This window comes from Equus przewalskii, chromosome 21, assembly GCF_037783145.1.
Source record: "Equus przewalskii isolate Varuska chromosome 21, EquPr2, whole genome shotgun sequence".
Taxonomy (NCBI): domain Eukaryota; kingdom Metazoa; phylum Chordata; class Mammalia; order Perissodactyla; family Equidae; genus Equus; species Equus przewalskii.
This window is the reverse complement of record NC_091851.1, coordinates 49,484,084-49,499,511: the sequence shown is the minus strand read 5'-3', so window position 1 is coordinate 49,499,511 and position 15,428 is coordinate 49,484,084. Positions and strand designations below refer to the sequence as shown.

The window sequence follows — 15,428 nt, the reverse complement described above, 5'->3', positions numbered from 1 at the left end:
TGGATGCAAAGGTTCCAGCCCTTTCCCCTCTGCAGCCGTGGCTGCCATGAGCACCCTGTCCAAGGACCCTTGCCTCTAAGTGCCTTTCCCTACACACTAGATTCCTAACAGCACCGGCCTGAGTCAAAGGGGGCCTGTGTTCTCCAGGCCAGGAGATCTGGCCAGATTGCTTTTCCAAAAGCTTGTGCCGATCTGTGAGTCCTGTGAGCGAGTTTGTCTGCAGCAACGCAGGGCAACCCAGTGCTCTTCGTATTTGTCAGCCTCTGTGTGTCTAAGGTTAGCGAATGTTGACTGATCCTGGCCCGCAGACGGCCCGGCACCAGGAGCCATTCCGCAGGTCGCGCGATCCACGCCGCTCTTCCTCGCTGCCCCTCGGGGACCCCTCACCCGTGGGACCCTCTCCCCGCGCCTTCGTGATGGCCAGACAGAAACTGCGGCCTGGATCTCAGCCAGCCAGCCCTGCTTTGGGGGAGGGGAGATTAAGCGGACGGGGTGGTGGGGTGAATGGAAAGGATGGGAGACCCTCGGCCTGAGAGTCGCGTCTCGGGCTTGGGGGATCCGCCGCGTTTTGCATGGCTAGCGTGAGACCCCGAAACTCAGTGTGGGGGCGGGAAAAAGGCATAACCGGAGCCCCGCATTTCCCGGTAGGAGCCGCCGGTGGCGACTCTGACTGCACTGGGGGCCCGAGGTCCCCGGAGGGCACAGAGGTTGCTTTTCTGGTTCCTGCAGATCGTGGAACTGGCGACATTTCTCACAAGGTGGTGAGGCCGCGCGGAAGGTGGAAGCTGTCGCCAAGGGGCAGTCTGCACGGCGGCCCTTGGAGAACGGCTGGGTGACCCGAGACACCCTCCTGCTGCCCCGCCTGTGGCTCGAGGCTTCGCTCGGAGGGGCTGCGGCGTGTCTCCGGGGCGCGGGCGCGTTCCTGCGCAGCCCCTCCCAGCACCCCTCATGAGCTGGAGAGCCGTGCGGTGGTGTGGGGGTCCGGGAGCCGAGCCCTCCTTGCGCCTCGAGAAGGGGAGACAGCCTAGGGAGCGAGTAGAGAGGGTTGGCGAGGCCCGGGTTCGCTAGCAGCGAAGAGTCACCGTCCCGGGTGGGGAGCCCGCGGGGCCGGAGGGCCTGAGGCCAGCACTTCCCAGACCTGCTTTCTTTGGTGCGGATCTCCCACCTGCGCGGGGAGGAAGAGGTGGGGCTGAAAGCTGGGTTCCGCTGAGGCCCAGGCGTCAGGGCTGCGCGCTCATGAGCGGGACTCCTTCGTGACCCTAGATTGGGGGACCCTCGGCCCTACGGCTTCGCGGAGGTCCCTGGAGACCTTGGCACTCGAAAGAGGGGGAGGAGGGGAGGGACCTGGAGGTGGGGGCGGGGCAGGCCAGCCCAGGGTGGGCGGGATCCTGCATGGCCCCCGCGGACCTCCGCTGGGGAGGATCACCATGAACTCAGGTCTCTGGCCGCAGGACAGGACGACGACGACGACCAGGGTCCACTCTGCCCTGCGGAGCACAGCTGGGGGAGGCGGCTGTTCTGGGGCCGTGCGGCGGGCACCTCCGGAGCTCGCTCTGAGCGGATCTAGGTTACAGCCCTCGCGGCTCCTTCTAAGTCTCTTGCGCAGATTAAAAACGGCAACTGTCCCGGAGCTGACCCCAGGGGACCCTGACAGTCCCCTCCCCCGCCGGCGCACAGGCACTCTCTGTTCTCAGCGTCTGCGGAACTCTGGGGCGGGGCTCTGAGGCTCCCGCTCCCCCACCCCGCTTGCCCCGCGGGTCCCTGGAGGCCTGGCGCGAGGTCAAGCCCACAGCAGCCGGGAGCCCACCTCTGGAGTGGGGGGGCAGGGGCCGCTCCAGGGCGGGCCCAGACGGCAGGCCCTTCTTCCCTTCAGCGCTGTTTCAGGCAGGAAAGTGGGGAGAGAGGTGGGGGGGCAAAGGGAGAGGAAAGGAAGCCAGTATGTCTGCCTCCCACTGGCAGGGACCTGAGGGGTCCAGGAGGGGTGCCCCGCCTTCCTTCCTGTGGTTTCTCTAACAGGGACTGCGCTCTGGGGAGACCCCACCTGGACCCCACATGCATACAGACAGGACAGGATCTGGGGGGCCGGGAAAGTGTCTGGGCTTTTGTCCTGAGCCCACACAGGAAGGCAGTGGATGGGAGGATGAAGCAGCAGAGTAGAGAGACCCGCTATCCCCCCTTCCTGTCCCCCACCCTGCCCTGGGGATCAGCACTAACCGCAAAGCTGCCCACCCGCTGCTTTGAAGCTGCCAGGAGCAGGACCCAGCTGCCAGGGGTTAGTGCACGCTCCACCCCTCCGGCTGCGTGGGAGCCGGGAGTGACCACAGGGCCGCCAGCAGCCTTTGAAGTGCTGGGGTGTGGCTGCAGGAAGTGGGCCACAGCCCACCCAAGCCCTGGGCCCACCCTACCAGAGGGCTTGAGCCCCTGACCACTGGGCAGGGAACTCAGGCCCCGAGGTATCCCCAGGCACTAGCCACCTTGGCTGCCAAGGTGCCCACCTGGCCACAGGATGGGGTGGGGAATGGGGGCAAGGAAGGAAATGGCAGCCAGGGGGCTGCTTCCCCCGCCTCTCAGGGCCCAACCCCAGCCCCAGTTTGGGCCAGGCTCCTGTAGAGGAGGCAGTGGGGCCAGGAATTGGTCCCTCTCCCTGCTCTCAGCTAAAAATAGCAGTCTCAGGCTTTGTGGAAAGCCCCTGGGGCGGGAGAGGAAGGAGCAGGCTGCAGGGCTGGGGCCACAGGGAGTGGGGAGCAGGGCCAGGGGAGCGAGGCCCGGCAGGAAGTGCCCGGGTACGCTGGCCCCCCAGCAAAGGCTCCAGTCAGCGGACACAGCCCGCTGGAAAGTCCCAGGTGGTGTCTTCGGACCTGCATGGGGCGAAAGTCTCCTGGGTCCCTTAGGCTGGGCCTCGAATGCCAGGTGGGCTGCCCCTTGTCTCAGCTATGGCATCCTCCTGGGCCTGGGCTGGTCTCTGGCCATGGACACCAGGAGGGCCAGAGGAAGGCAGTTCTTTCTCCCTCAGGCATTCTCTGCATCTGGTGATGGCCTGAACTGCCCTACCCTCCAATGCCCATTTCACCACGCTCAACAAGAACCATTCATTCCACAGACATTCACCAAGGGAGGGCTGGCTGTGCTGGTGGCTGGGGACAGGGCTGAGCATGGTCTGTTCCATCCCTGCCCCCAGGGTGCTTGCCGGCTTTCAGGGAACAAACACCAGTGGCCACCAACCTGGAGGAGAGAGGGCAGGAGAGGGGTCAGGAGCTGAGACCAGAAAGATGGGTAAGAATTAGCCCATGAATTGGATTGTGGAGTGGGGGCCTGACCCTGGGAGAGGCCCTGGGGCTGAAGGGAGCTTGGCACCTTGGAAGAATAACAAGGCCAGTGTGGCTGGAACCTGTAGGGGTGCAGGAATGAGGCCAGGGCAGGGGCAGATCAGGTAGGGCTTTGTAGACTGGGGCCAGGAGTTTGAAAGGAAGCCACTGAAAGATTCTCAACAAGAAAGTTCCAGACTCATGTTTGCATTTCAGAAAGGTCACTGCTCTGTGGAGGATGGATGGGGGAGGGTGAGCGTGCTGGAGAGAAGGCAGGGAAGGCAGCGGAGCCCGAGGGCCAGCACAGATCTCGGTGGATTCTGAAATATGGGGCAGGCAGTGCAGAAGGGGCCCCTGGGGGGCATCATGGGACCAGGAGTGTTGAGGGTCCACTCCAGGTCCCACTTTCTGGTGGCACCAGCCCTCCCAGGCTGATTTCCCAGCAGTGAGCAGTGGCTTAGGTGTTGGCAAGGAGAAAGTGGGTGGTCCAAGTTCTTCCAGATGATGCCCCAAGAGGACAGAAATGCTAATACTTCTGGTATTTGCAAGAGAAAATACAGAATCTGAACTGGATAAGAAGGAAGCCAGAGAGAGGGGCAGTCCACGTGTTTGGGAGAAAGGAGAGTTGTTCCTGGAGTGAAGGGCTTGGTGAGATGTCATGGCTGTGTGGAAAGCTGGGGGTGTGGCCACAGAGGGAGAAGGTGGGAACAGTTATTTCAGAGTGGGTGACAGCTTGCTCCAAGGTCTGACTCTGAGTGGGCGACTGGAGGTCTTTGAGGTGAGGAGGTGGAGGAAGCATTCAAAGAGGGGCCCACAGGCCATCTCCCAGGGGAGTTTGGAATCTTGGTAACTGACATCTCCAGGAGGGACAAGGGAGGTGACTCTAGCTTTCACCTCCATCACTGCCAACAGCCACTGTCACTGTCACCTAACCACAGTCCCCTCCGTCACCATCAACACCTCTGTTGCCTCCAGCTCTGTCATCACTTCCCCATCAGCATCACCAAAATCCACCATCATTCATTCATTCACTCAGTGGACAAATAGCTTGAGAATATACTCTTGGCAAGGAATCTTAATTGAGCTCTGGTCATGGCGATAAGCAACACAAGTGAGGCCGCTGCCCTTGGGGAGCATACAGTCCGATGGGGCAGACTGAACACAAACACATGAAAAGATTTAGAAAACGAGAAGTATAACAACGCGACAATCCCACCCGCCGGTATTTTCCCAAAGAAACAAAACACGCTCACACAAAGTTGTCCTCCAATGTCCACAGCAGCATTATTCATGATGTCCCCAAACTGGAAACATTTGAATGTCCATGAGCTGGTGAACGGTGACCAAAGTGAGGTCCATCCACATAGTAGAAAGAGCAATGGACTGCTGATACGTACAGAATGAATCTCAAAAGCGTTATGCTAAGTTCATGAAGCCGTTCACGAGAGACCACATACTGCTTGATGTTTATGTGAAATCCAAGAAAAGACAAAACTATAGTAACGTAAAGCAGATCAATGGTGGGCAGGGGCTGGGGGAGAGAATGAGTGCCCAGGGGCTGAGAGGGCTTTCTGGGTGATGGGAGTGTTCCACAGCATGGTGGTGGGTGTGGTTACATGACCATACGACTATCGAAGCTCGTCAAGTTGTATGCTTAAAATTGGTGAATATCATTATATGTAAATTATACTTCAGTAAAGCTCAACTTATAAAAAGATGTAAAGACTGACTGGAATCATGAGAAGCATAAGGAGGGGCCATGATGGGGAAGGAGATGAGGGCTGGGAGTTGTAAGAGCTGGTTTTTGGCGGTTGGCTTCTCAGCAGAGGTGTCATTTCTCTTGGGTGGGCACCTGGGAGCGGAATGCGGGGTCATATGGTAACTCTCTGCCTAACATCCCCTTTGGTGACTTGAACTCTTAGGTAGACAGGCAAATTCAGACTTACCCTGTTTGTTGAGGTGATTCACTGTTAGAGGCTGTTTTAGATGAGACGTCACTTCCTGCTTGGGTAACTGGACAGACTGACAGGATGTGCTGTGAATGACCAGCAAGCACTTGTATGGCTGAGGCTGAAGCCAGGAGACCGGTGTGGGAGGAGTGGGAGGCCCCCAGGTCTCCCAGAACAGCAGGGGTTCTCTGGTCTGGCTTCACCGCCGCCCAATAGGCGAAGCCCAGGGAGCCTGGTGGGCGAGTCCCCCTGGTCCTGGCAGCTGATGTGGAACCACAGGAAGTCCTTTGATCTGCTGCCTCAAGCGCTCCTAAGACCCTTGTCCCCCAGACCAGTGAGCAAACTGCCAGCCTGTCTCAGCCTACAGTGCCCACTCAGGGCAGACCAGGCTCTGCTGCTGCTCTCCGTGGGAAGGGGCTACAGGAGCAAGGGGTTCCCATGGCCTTCACCTCAGCTGGACTGTCCCTGAAGTTCCTGTCCTGGGCAAGGGAGGGCCAGGCCCAGGCTGAGGCCCCCCTCTAGGGCAGTGGGCCCCAGGACCCAGCTGGAGGAGCGGGCCCCATCATGAGAGGTGAAGGCAAAGCTGTGGAGGTAGAGGTGCCCCACGTTGCAAGTGGCAGGCCTATGGGCCTCTCCCACACTCCATGGGCTCCCTGAGGGTGGGTCCTGGGGCTGGTGCCACCTACGGTGGGTGTGTGGCCACTCTGCATCCTGGCTGGCCATGGTGGAGCCTGGGAGTAGGGGCCTGAGTTGTGTCATGGGTGCTGGCTCTGCTGTCCTTCTCAAAGCCGTTGTTCGAAGTCACTTGGACTGGCTGTTGAGGCACAGGCCAATCTTGGAACTGGCGAGCCCCAGGCCCCAGTGACCTTTTCCCCCTGTGGCCTTGACTGGGGCTGGGAACCTCCGGCCAGGCGTCCTGTGTCCTGCCAAGAGGATGTCCTGTCCTCCAGGCCAGCTCCCCGCCCTCCTCCATCCCTCTGGGGCCTCCAGGGATGGAGGTGGGGATGTGGGGGTGGAGAGGAATTGGAAGTCAGCCAGCTGTCCCCCTACAGCTGGGTCCTGAGCCCTGTCTCTCCCAGTTCCCTCCTCCCCCCTGGACCTGGGTACAGGGGACAGAGGCCCCCAGCCTAACACCTGGGATTTTTCCAGGACAGACTCTAGTTCCCCTGGGGGGGGGGGGGGCACTGCTCTAAGGAACAAAGACCAGGGGAGGAGAAGGGAGTGAGGAGCAGGGAAAAGGAAGGGGAAAGGGATGAGCAGGCTCTGAGGCCACCTCTTCGTGAGCTGCCAGGTTTCCTGTCCTCAGGGTGTGTGGGCGCGAATGTCTGGGAAGAGGGGTGCATCTCAGCTCAGCTTCTGCTCCTGCCACCAGCCTGCCTCTCGTTGTGGGGAGAGCGAGGCCCCGGGTGGGGGAACTCAGGTGGGAAGGGTGCTGAGATCCCCAGAGTTCAGCCTGAAGTGGGCTGTGGGAAACTTGGGCTGATACTCGGGGCAGAGACAATGGGCTGAGCACCCCAGGTGCAGGCCCCTCCTCTCCAGCAATCTATGACTGTGACGCGAGGGTGGTCCCTGCACCCCAGCTGGTGGTCTCTTGGCCTCTGTGTGTGTCTTCCCATGAGTGTGTGTGTGTGTGTTGAGTGTGTGTGTTTCTAGGTGGGTAGGTGTCTAGGAGGGACTGAGTGGAGATCTGTCTGTGTGTGTCTGTATTTGTCTCTTGAGTCTCGTGCATCTGGTATGTTTCTGAGGAGGTCCCCAGGCACTGTGTGTGTGTACAAGTATGTGCATGTGTGAGTGCACGTGTGTTTGAGTCTGCATGCTGGGCTTGCGTCTGAATCTCAGGGTATCTATGTGGCCTCCGTGCACATCTATATTTGTGGGGTGGAGTGCTGTTTTCCCTCTAAGGTCAAGAATGACCAGTCCCCCACCCAAGAAAGCATTGACCCCAGGAGGGGTTGGGGCAGGAAGGCAGCTGTTGTGCCTTCTCTCCGCACCCCCCCAGGGCTCTGTCCACCTTTAGCAGGGCAGCTCCGCTGAGTTAAAAATAGCCCTGGGGCCTCTGGAAGCGGAAGGGGTAGAGGCACCCGCAGGCAGCAAGAGGGAGGAGGGTGGGAGGCACCCCTGGCCCAGCAGTCGGCGGGCGGTCCCCCGGGTCTGCGCCAGCACTCCAAGGCCAGCCGGCTAGGCTCCAGCAGGGCGGGCTCCACATCCGCCTGGCCCCACCTGTGAGGCTGCAGGACCCCGACCCTGCCTGGCTGCTCTGGGCCCTGCTCTGGAGAAAGGCAGAGCTGGTCCTGATGCAATTAGCCTAGCCCGAGCCCTGCTCCTGGCCTCTGTCCCCAGAGTAGGCAGGGCCCCCAGCCCCTCTCTGACAGCCTCTCCCTGGGGCTACCCTCTCCTGCCCTTCCCGCCCATTCCTGGCCCCCGTCAGTCCACTCCCTCCACAGAAGCAGAGGGTGCCAGGGAACACTCCTCCCTAGTGGGGTGCGGTCAGTGGAGGGTTTTTGGGGGGTTTTGTATAACTTTGTATTGAAGTAGCACACACATACAGAAAAAGTGCACATACCTTAAGTATATGGCCTAATGAATTTTTATAAACTGAATGCACCTTGTCACCAGCACCTGGATCAAGAAAACAGGACATGGTCAGCCCCAGGAGCCTCCTTGGGCCCACACCCCAAAGGCTATCACTGTTTGATTCTATTGGTTCCACTGGTCCCACCTGTTTCTGCACTTAGCCTGTCGTGGAAGCAGTTCTGCCCTAGCCTGGACGACACGTGGCGAGGCGTCCACAGTGGCTCCCAGAGCGGAAGGTGGCTGGTTCTCAAGGCTGTCCCACGTTCTGCTGTGTGATGGACCCAGCTGCGTTTGTCTGCTCCGCTGCTGACAGGCGTCTGGGTTTTTCCACTTTGGGGCTGTGACAAATAGGGTGGCCTTGAAGATTCTGTACATGGTTTTGGTGAACCTGAGTCCAGATTTCCCTTGGGCACCCCTAGGAGTGGAGTTGCATTGGAACTAGCCACCATCCCTCTGGGGCCTCTATGGACGCTCTCCCAGAAAGGCTGGGATTGGCCCATGATTTCACAGGGTGCACCTCCTGGAGGTTCCTGAAACTTGAGTCCAGCCTACCGGGTCTGTCTGGTCTTTTGGGTCTGTTTGTCCTTGGAGGGGCTGGGCCTTGGGCTGGGGTCTCCCAGGGAGAGGCTGTCCTCCTGCCAGGAGGGATGGGCAACATGTGTGTGCACCCTCCACCAGGCCAGGCACGCCCAGAGGAGGCGCCCCATCCCGGAGGCCCACACCCACCCTTCCTTCCTCAGGAAAACCTGTGGTCTGATAAGGCCTCCAGTCTCTAGTTCTCAAAACCACCCCGGCACCGGGACCCCCCAGGGGAGGAGGGACGAGAGCCCCACGCAGCTGTGGCCGCTGGGCTGGAGACCTGTTTCTTGGTGCTCCACAACCACTCCTAGACAGCAGAGCCTCCAGGCATGGCTCCAAGGGAAGGGGGCTCTGAGCAGCCCTGGACCCTGGCTGGGTCTGGGGGCTGTGAGGCAGAGGGGCTCGAACCAGGCTTCCCCCGGGGCAGGGCATCCCCTTCCCCCGAGGCGTTGGCCAAGGTCCCAAGCCCCCTCCAGCCCCTCACCGCGGGTTTTCCTTCTGACCCTACCTGAGCCTATCGTGGGGGGTGCAGAGGAGGAATATCTGCCCCCAACTCTTGCTCGCTGCCCGGCACCTGCCCAGTCATGCGCAGTTGCCCAGTTCCTAGCATCAGGCAAGCCGCTGTCCTCCAACATGGCCACTGCCTGGGGTCTGCCAGCCCTGGGACTCCCAGCAGCATCCCAGGATGACTCCAGCCCAAATCCCAACAGGAAGGAGGTGCCCACAGGACATCCAAGACTCGAAACTGTGGCAGAAAGCCACAGAGCTGCTCTCAGCTCCCCCACCGGGCCCTGTACCTCCACGCGTCCGCCCTGCACTGGTGTTTGTTAAACTGCCCTCATGCCAATAATGCCAACAAGAAAGGCAGTGCCTTCTGGGGTGGCTTTTGTGTCAGGCCGTCCTGCTCAGCCCCCTTGGCTCCATCAGGAAGGTCTTTAGGTGCAGACCGCTGCTCTGAGAAGTAAGTGACTTACCAAACCACACAGCTGGTGGGGATCCCAATCCTGGCCAGGCTGGCCCAGAGCCCTCAGGACCTAGGCCACAAAGGGAATCAGATATGGCCCTGCCACGTGGTGCACCAGGAGAGGGTGAAGGACAGACAAAAAGCACAGGTGTTAGGCCAGAGTCTGGGCGGGGTCCTCTCTCTCCTGGATCAGGAGGGGAGACTGTGTCTTGGCAGGCTGGGGGGCCTGGGTTGAGAGTGAGTCCTCAGGGATGGCTGAGAACTGCCAGGTAGGTAGGAACAGGACAGGCATTCCAGGTTGAAAGAACAGCAGGTGCAAAGGCCCTGGGATGGTGAAGAACCAGCAGTGTTTGGGCACTGGCAGGCTGGGCCGTGGGCGTGGGAGACTGGTGGTAGGCAGGGTCTGAGTGCAGGTGTGGGTGCCCACTCAGCAGGCAATCTCCTGTCCAACGCAGGGTGTGCAGGCTTGGAATCCATGTGTCATGAGACCAGCCACAGGTGCAGCTCAAACGATGGGTGGTGAGGGAGGTGGGCCCAGGCTCCCAAGCAGAGTGGAAGGCAGGAATGAGGGAGGCCTGCCCTGCCAACGGTGGGGGTAGGAGGCACTATTCTGCTTCGTTCCAGATGCTCCCTTCTCCCTTCAGACTGTGCTGGGTGGGGCCTCCGTGGAAGGCAGCGTCACCAGCTAGCACTCGGGGCTAGCTTCATCCTGGAGCTGTTGGGGAGAGGGAGTGTCCATCAGGGGTGGTCCCACCTGGGCAGGACTGGAGGTCCTGAGAACCTCCAGGGGTCCCTAACGGGGGCCCTGAGCCCCAGACAACAGACGCTGGTGTCCCAGCCCTCAATCATGGTGGGGGGGTCTTGGAGGGGATGTTGGGGTCTGCGGTTAAGGATGGCTGGAGAAGGGAGTCCTGGGCCAACTGGAAGTCTGGATCAGGGCGACTGAGGCACCGTTTCCTCCAGACACAGCTTGTGGAGCTGCCCTGGGCCCAGGCACCCTGGGGAGGGGGCTCTGACCTGGCCTTGCCCAAGTGACATCTGAAACCCCCAGGGAGCATGAGGGAGTAGTACCCTGGGGTCACCCTGCTGCCACACGACCTCTCCTGACCCCAGCCATACTGGGACGGGGGCAGTCTGCCCCAGTGATCACCGGGAAGGGACTTCCCCTTTGTCACAGGGACCCCAGCCTGCTCCACTCCCTTGGAGGCCTCCCCGGCCCCGTGCTGAACCTGCAGCCCTGACCTCTCTCCTCAAACCTGGGTGGCAGCACCTGCGTGGCTTCCACACTCACAACCACTCCGACTTCCTGTCCCGAGAACAGGCAGGCACCCCCTGTGCTTCCCCTCGTGTCCCATGTTTGCTCCCACCAGGGCACATTGGCTCTGCACCCGAAAAGTCACTCTGCGTCGTTATCAGATCAAGTCTGTCTCCCGTTCCACAGCACTGTGGCCTGTGGACAAACCCAGAAGCCCACACTTAGCAACAGTTGGAGCCGGGCTCATCCCCACGGCCCCGGCAGGCCTTTAAATCATCTCCCCAAGGATTACCCCTGCCCGGCTCCAGCTGACCGCTCTGTCCTCGCCCCTCCACCTCCCTATCTAGAGGTGCGGCTGGCCTTCATTGCTGAGGCTTGTGCAGGACCATCTCCTGCCCAGTGTCCAGAACTGGGCCTAGCTCACGGGCGTGTGTTTGTTCAGCTGGGAGGGAGGAAAGGGCATGAAATGTCACACATTCACAGACGCGCCTGCACACATATGGCCACCTCTGAACAGGTGCACACAGACACATACACACAGGCACATACAGACACCATTCGCAGACACACCCCAGGACCCATGTGCACCCACACAGACACGTGTGCAAACACACAGACAGCCCCACACGCACAGGCGAAGACGGAGGCTCATGCCGACTGTATTGAGAAACAGTACCGACCTTTGCTAAAGGCGGCGAGACCCACTGCAGCGAGGGCCAGACAGGGGGTACAGACAGACCCGACTCCTGCTGAGACAGACGACCGGGGCTTTTAAAGGGAGAAGAGACAAAAAGAGGGCAATAGGGATGGAAAATTCCAGAAGGAGTGAGTGGAAGTGACTGAAAGTGTTTGGCTGGGACAAAGCACATTTTGCGGCTTGGCAGCATTCGTTTTCTCGAGCAAAGACTCAGCACAGGGCCAGGCTCACCTTCGGGGACAGGCCGGGTGCAGGTGGAGGCCAGGCTGAGGTTGGGTTGAGGCTCAGCACAGTGCTGGCTGAGCCTTCATGCGAGTCCACGGTTTACAGCCTGTGGGTCATGTGTGGACAGTGGTCTGGTGGCCCCTGCGGCCTGCCTGTGTTTTGAGGGTGGGCAGAGCCAAGAGCATCCTGTGGCTTCAAATTCTAAAACTGAAAATGAGCATCTGGGCTGAGATGGACCTTGAGAGGCTGCTTAACCCCCAACATGACCCTGAAGGAGGAGATTTTGTTCACTTACTTAATTGCTTGGGATTTGAAGTTTTTGCTTTTTAAAAATAAACTTTTCATTGTAGAATAATCTTAGACGTACAGAAAGGTTGCCATGTTTCGAGGTACAGAGAGTTCCTGGGTACCCCTCCCCTGGCTTCAGTTTCCTCCCGTGCTGTCATCCTGCATCACTGTGGCCTGTCTATTGACACCAAGAAGCCCCTGTTGCTACACCTCTCTTAAATGCAGTCCAGGGACTGGCTTGCTGGCGCAGTGCTTAAGTGCACATGTCCTGCTTCTTGGTGGCCCAGGGTTCACTGGTTCAGATCCCAGGCACTGCTTGGCAGCCATGCTGTGGTAGGTGTCCCACATATAAAGTAGAGGAAGATGGGCATGGATGTTAGCTCAGGGCCAGTCTTCCTTAGCAAAAAGAAGAGGATTGGCAGCAGATGTTAGCTCAGGGCTAATCTTCCTCAAAAAAAAAAAAAAAAAAAAAAGAAAGAAAATGCAGTCCAGACTCTATTGGACTTTTCCAGTTTTTCCACTAACATCCTTCCTCTGTTCCAAGGTCCCACCCAGGTCCCACTCTATCCCATTGATGGAGTTGTCACATCTCCTTGGGTCCTCGGGGATGGGACAGTTCCTCAGACTTCCTTGTTTTTCGTGACCGTGACAGTTTTGAGGAGGACCGGTCAGGCATTCTGTAGAATGTCCCTCAATTTGGATTTATCTGATGTATTTTCTCATGATTAGACCAGGGCTATGAGTTTTGGGGGAGAACACAGCAGGGGTGTGGTGTCCCTCTCATCACATCACGTTGGTGGTGCCCGACACCCCATGACACCCCTTGTGACGCAGACCATGGTCACTTGGCTAAGATGCCACCCACCAGGTGTCGTCCTCACTTTCCCTCTGCCTCTCCTTCAGAGGACAGTCCCTCAGCACAGCCCACACTCCAGCTCTTTCTCCCGGAGGGCAGAACCTGCACACGTCACTTGGAGTCCCAGAAGGCAGCTCTGTCTTGAGTTTAGTTCATTGTCGTGTCTACACTGGCGCACACGTGGGTCTTTGCTTCACGCTTATAATCCAGCACCATGTTATTTTGATGCTCAGATGGCTCCGGCTCTGGCCATCTCTCCTGTCAGCTCCCACGTCCCTCAGTCCTGGCCCCATCATTTTGTTTCCTGAGCCCTCCATCCCACCTGCACTATCCCTGCCCCAGTCCTAGCATCACCCATTTCTCCCAGAAGCCCTCTTCCCAGGTCCCTTCTGCCATTGGAAGTGCCCTTGTCAGCCTCTTGGCTGACCTGTTCGTTGCCTGGCTCCCTCTCAGGATACGAGGGGTTTTGTCCTGCTCTCCAGGCTCGGACGTCCTGGCATGGGGTATGTCCCATATGCTCCAAGAGCGTTGCTGAACAAGTGAGGGAGTGAATGAACAAACAAGGTCGAGGCAGCAGGCTGGCATTGACACTGTTGGGGCCTCTTCTGCTCACTGAAGGGCCAGAGAAGACCCTCCCCTGGTGGGAGGGGAGGGGCCTGTTCCCCATCTGGGCAGGACAGAGTCCCTCATCCGGCAGGCCTCTGGGGGCCGCAGTCGCCTCCTTTTCCTCCCTCTCCAGGTCTAGCACAGGAGGCCAGCCAGGTGGCCCCGGCAAGCCCTGCCCAGCCACTTCCCACTGGCCGGTGCTCAGCAAACACGATTCCCCTCTCCTCCCGGGACTGGACTTGGTCAGGCCCTGGCTGACATCGTCCCCCAGTACCTCCCACTGTGCCCTGGCCCGGCAACTCCTGGATGGGACACAGGGCAGAGCTGGTGTCCCTTTCACCTGTGGTGGTATCTGCAGCAATCACCGGGCTGTGCAACGCGAGCCTCAGCGCTGAGGCCCCAGGGAGCAGCTGCGCTCCTCAGCGGGGACAGAGGCCCCGGCCCCCTTGCCCTGCTCCAGCGCTGACTGGCTGGTCCCCCGGGCCTCCCAGTTTCCAGAGCCCGCCTGAGATGGAATTACAGCCCCAGGCCTGCACCTGTGATGGGCAGCAGAGCCTCCTGGCTTGGCAAGGCGAGGAACAGCTCGGATAGGGTGGCTGCTGTGTGCCAGGGGGAGCAGGGGCTGTGGATGAGGCAAGGTGGGATCAGGGAGGCTCCCCTAGAGGACACGAGGCCTCCACAGGGACCAGGGATGAATAGGGAAAGAGAAGTGAGATAGGAAGAGGGGGCAGCAAGGCAAAGGCTTGGACCATACCAGTAGCCAGGGGTCAGATGACACAGGGACCCGGGCTGGCCCAGTGTCCTGGGGTGGCAACAAAGGAGGGAGGCCAGGGCCACCCCTCCAAGCTCAGGCTGGCCTCAGACAGCTGAGACCCAGGAGCTGGGCCCACCTGGGGCTGTGGAAGGCTGCTGGCCTCCAGAGAGAGGCCTGGTCGGGGAGGGAGGCAAAATGCCCTGATCATTGCCAGATCAGGCCAAGGTCGCTGGTCAGGCTGAACTGTTCACAGACCCTCAGAGTACAGGGCCCAGCTCCACCCCACAGCCCCTGGGGCCTGCCCAGGCCAGGCCCTGGCTGCTGTCCCTCCGGGTGCTGGCCTGGTCATGCAGCTGGCACCAAGGACGGTGGTTCTGCCCTGCTCCCTCCCCACCCCCTCTGTCTGCCAGACCCCCACCCCCTTCTCCAGCTTTCTGCCCCTGTCCTCTGACACCGGCCCCTGCCCAGGCACAGGGCAAGTGTGGCCCAGCCTGTGTCCTGGAGGGAAGGTCTGGGAAGCAGAGGCCTGGTCCCAGGACGTGGGTGGCAGGAGTGGGCTCAGGAAGGAAGGGCTGGCAGTTGGCAGTGGCCTTTGGAAGGACGGTTGGGGGTGAGCGTTTGGAATGGAGATGGGGAGACAGTTGGCGGCGGCAGCTGGAGCCGCAGTTGGGGCTTGGCAGGGGTGCAGGCCCAGAGGACAGTTGGGGTGGGGCAGCCGTGGGCTTGGCAGGTAGCCCCTGGCCCTGAGTGGCTGTGGAGGGTGGTCTCCAGGAGGCCCAGCAAGAGGGCAGGGCCAGCTGGCACCAGACGCAGCTGAGCCAGGCCCGGGAGTAGGCCGGGCCTCGCTCCAGCCTCGGCGAGGCAGCCTCCCCACCCCACGGGTGGGGCTCGCTGCAGCCAGGGCTGGCCTCTGGTCCACCCGCAGGACCCAGGATGACGCGCAGAGGGTGGTTCCTGCCGCACAGCCCAGGCATCCTCAGCCTGCCTGTGCCTCCCTCCCAGCCCTGCCTTCGGCCTCTCTCCCTCCCTGTCCGGCTTCCAGCAGAGGCTGGAAGAGGGCAGGGACAGGTTCTGGGCAATTCCCTGGGAGGGGGCAGGACTCCCAGGGCTGTTGCCATGGGGACGGCTGAGCAACACCACTGGCTGGAGAATAAACAGGCAGGTTCCCTGACCAGTGACCACTGTGAAGATGGCCTGGAAACCCAGCTGGGGGTGGATGGGGAATGTGGCCTTGGGGGAAGGTGGGGGTGGTGTAAAGGCCTTGGCAAGGGGAGGTGGCCCAGCGTACACTGGGAAGGAAGATGTGAAGGGATTTTTGCTGTTCCTCTCATCTTCTTTCCCAAAGCCCCTCCCAGGCTAGGCCTCACAGGAGCAGA

General features: G+C 60.2%; 1 long non-coding RNA gene across 1 annotated transcript; it reads right to left on the bottom strand.

Annotated features, from left to right (window-relative positions):
- Positions 1 to 4,353: 4,353 nt before the first annotated feature.
- On the bottom strand, positions 4,354 to 8,387 carry LOC139078125 (uncharacterized). The gene is made up of 4 exons (XR_011530914.1): positions 7,974 to 8,387; positions 7,818 to 7,873; positions 5,252 to 5,340; positions 4,354 to 5,157 (listed from the first exon to the last, which is right to left on the bottom strand). It is a non-coding gene; the product is annotated as an uncharacterized lncRNA (long non-coding RNA).
- Between the last annotated feature and the right edge of the window lie 7,041 nt (positions 8,388 to 15,428).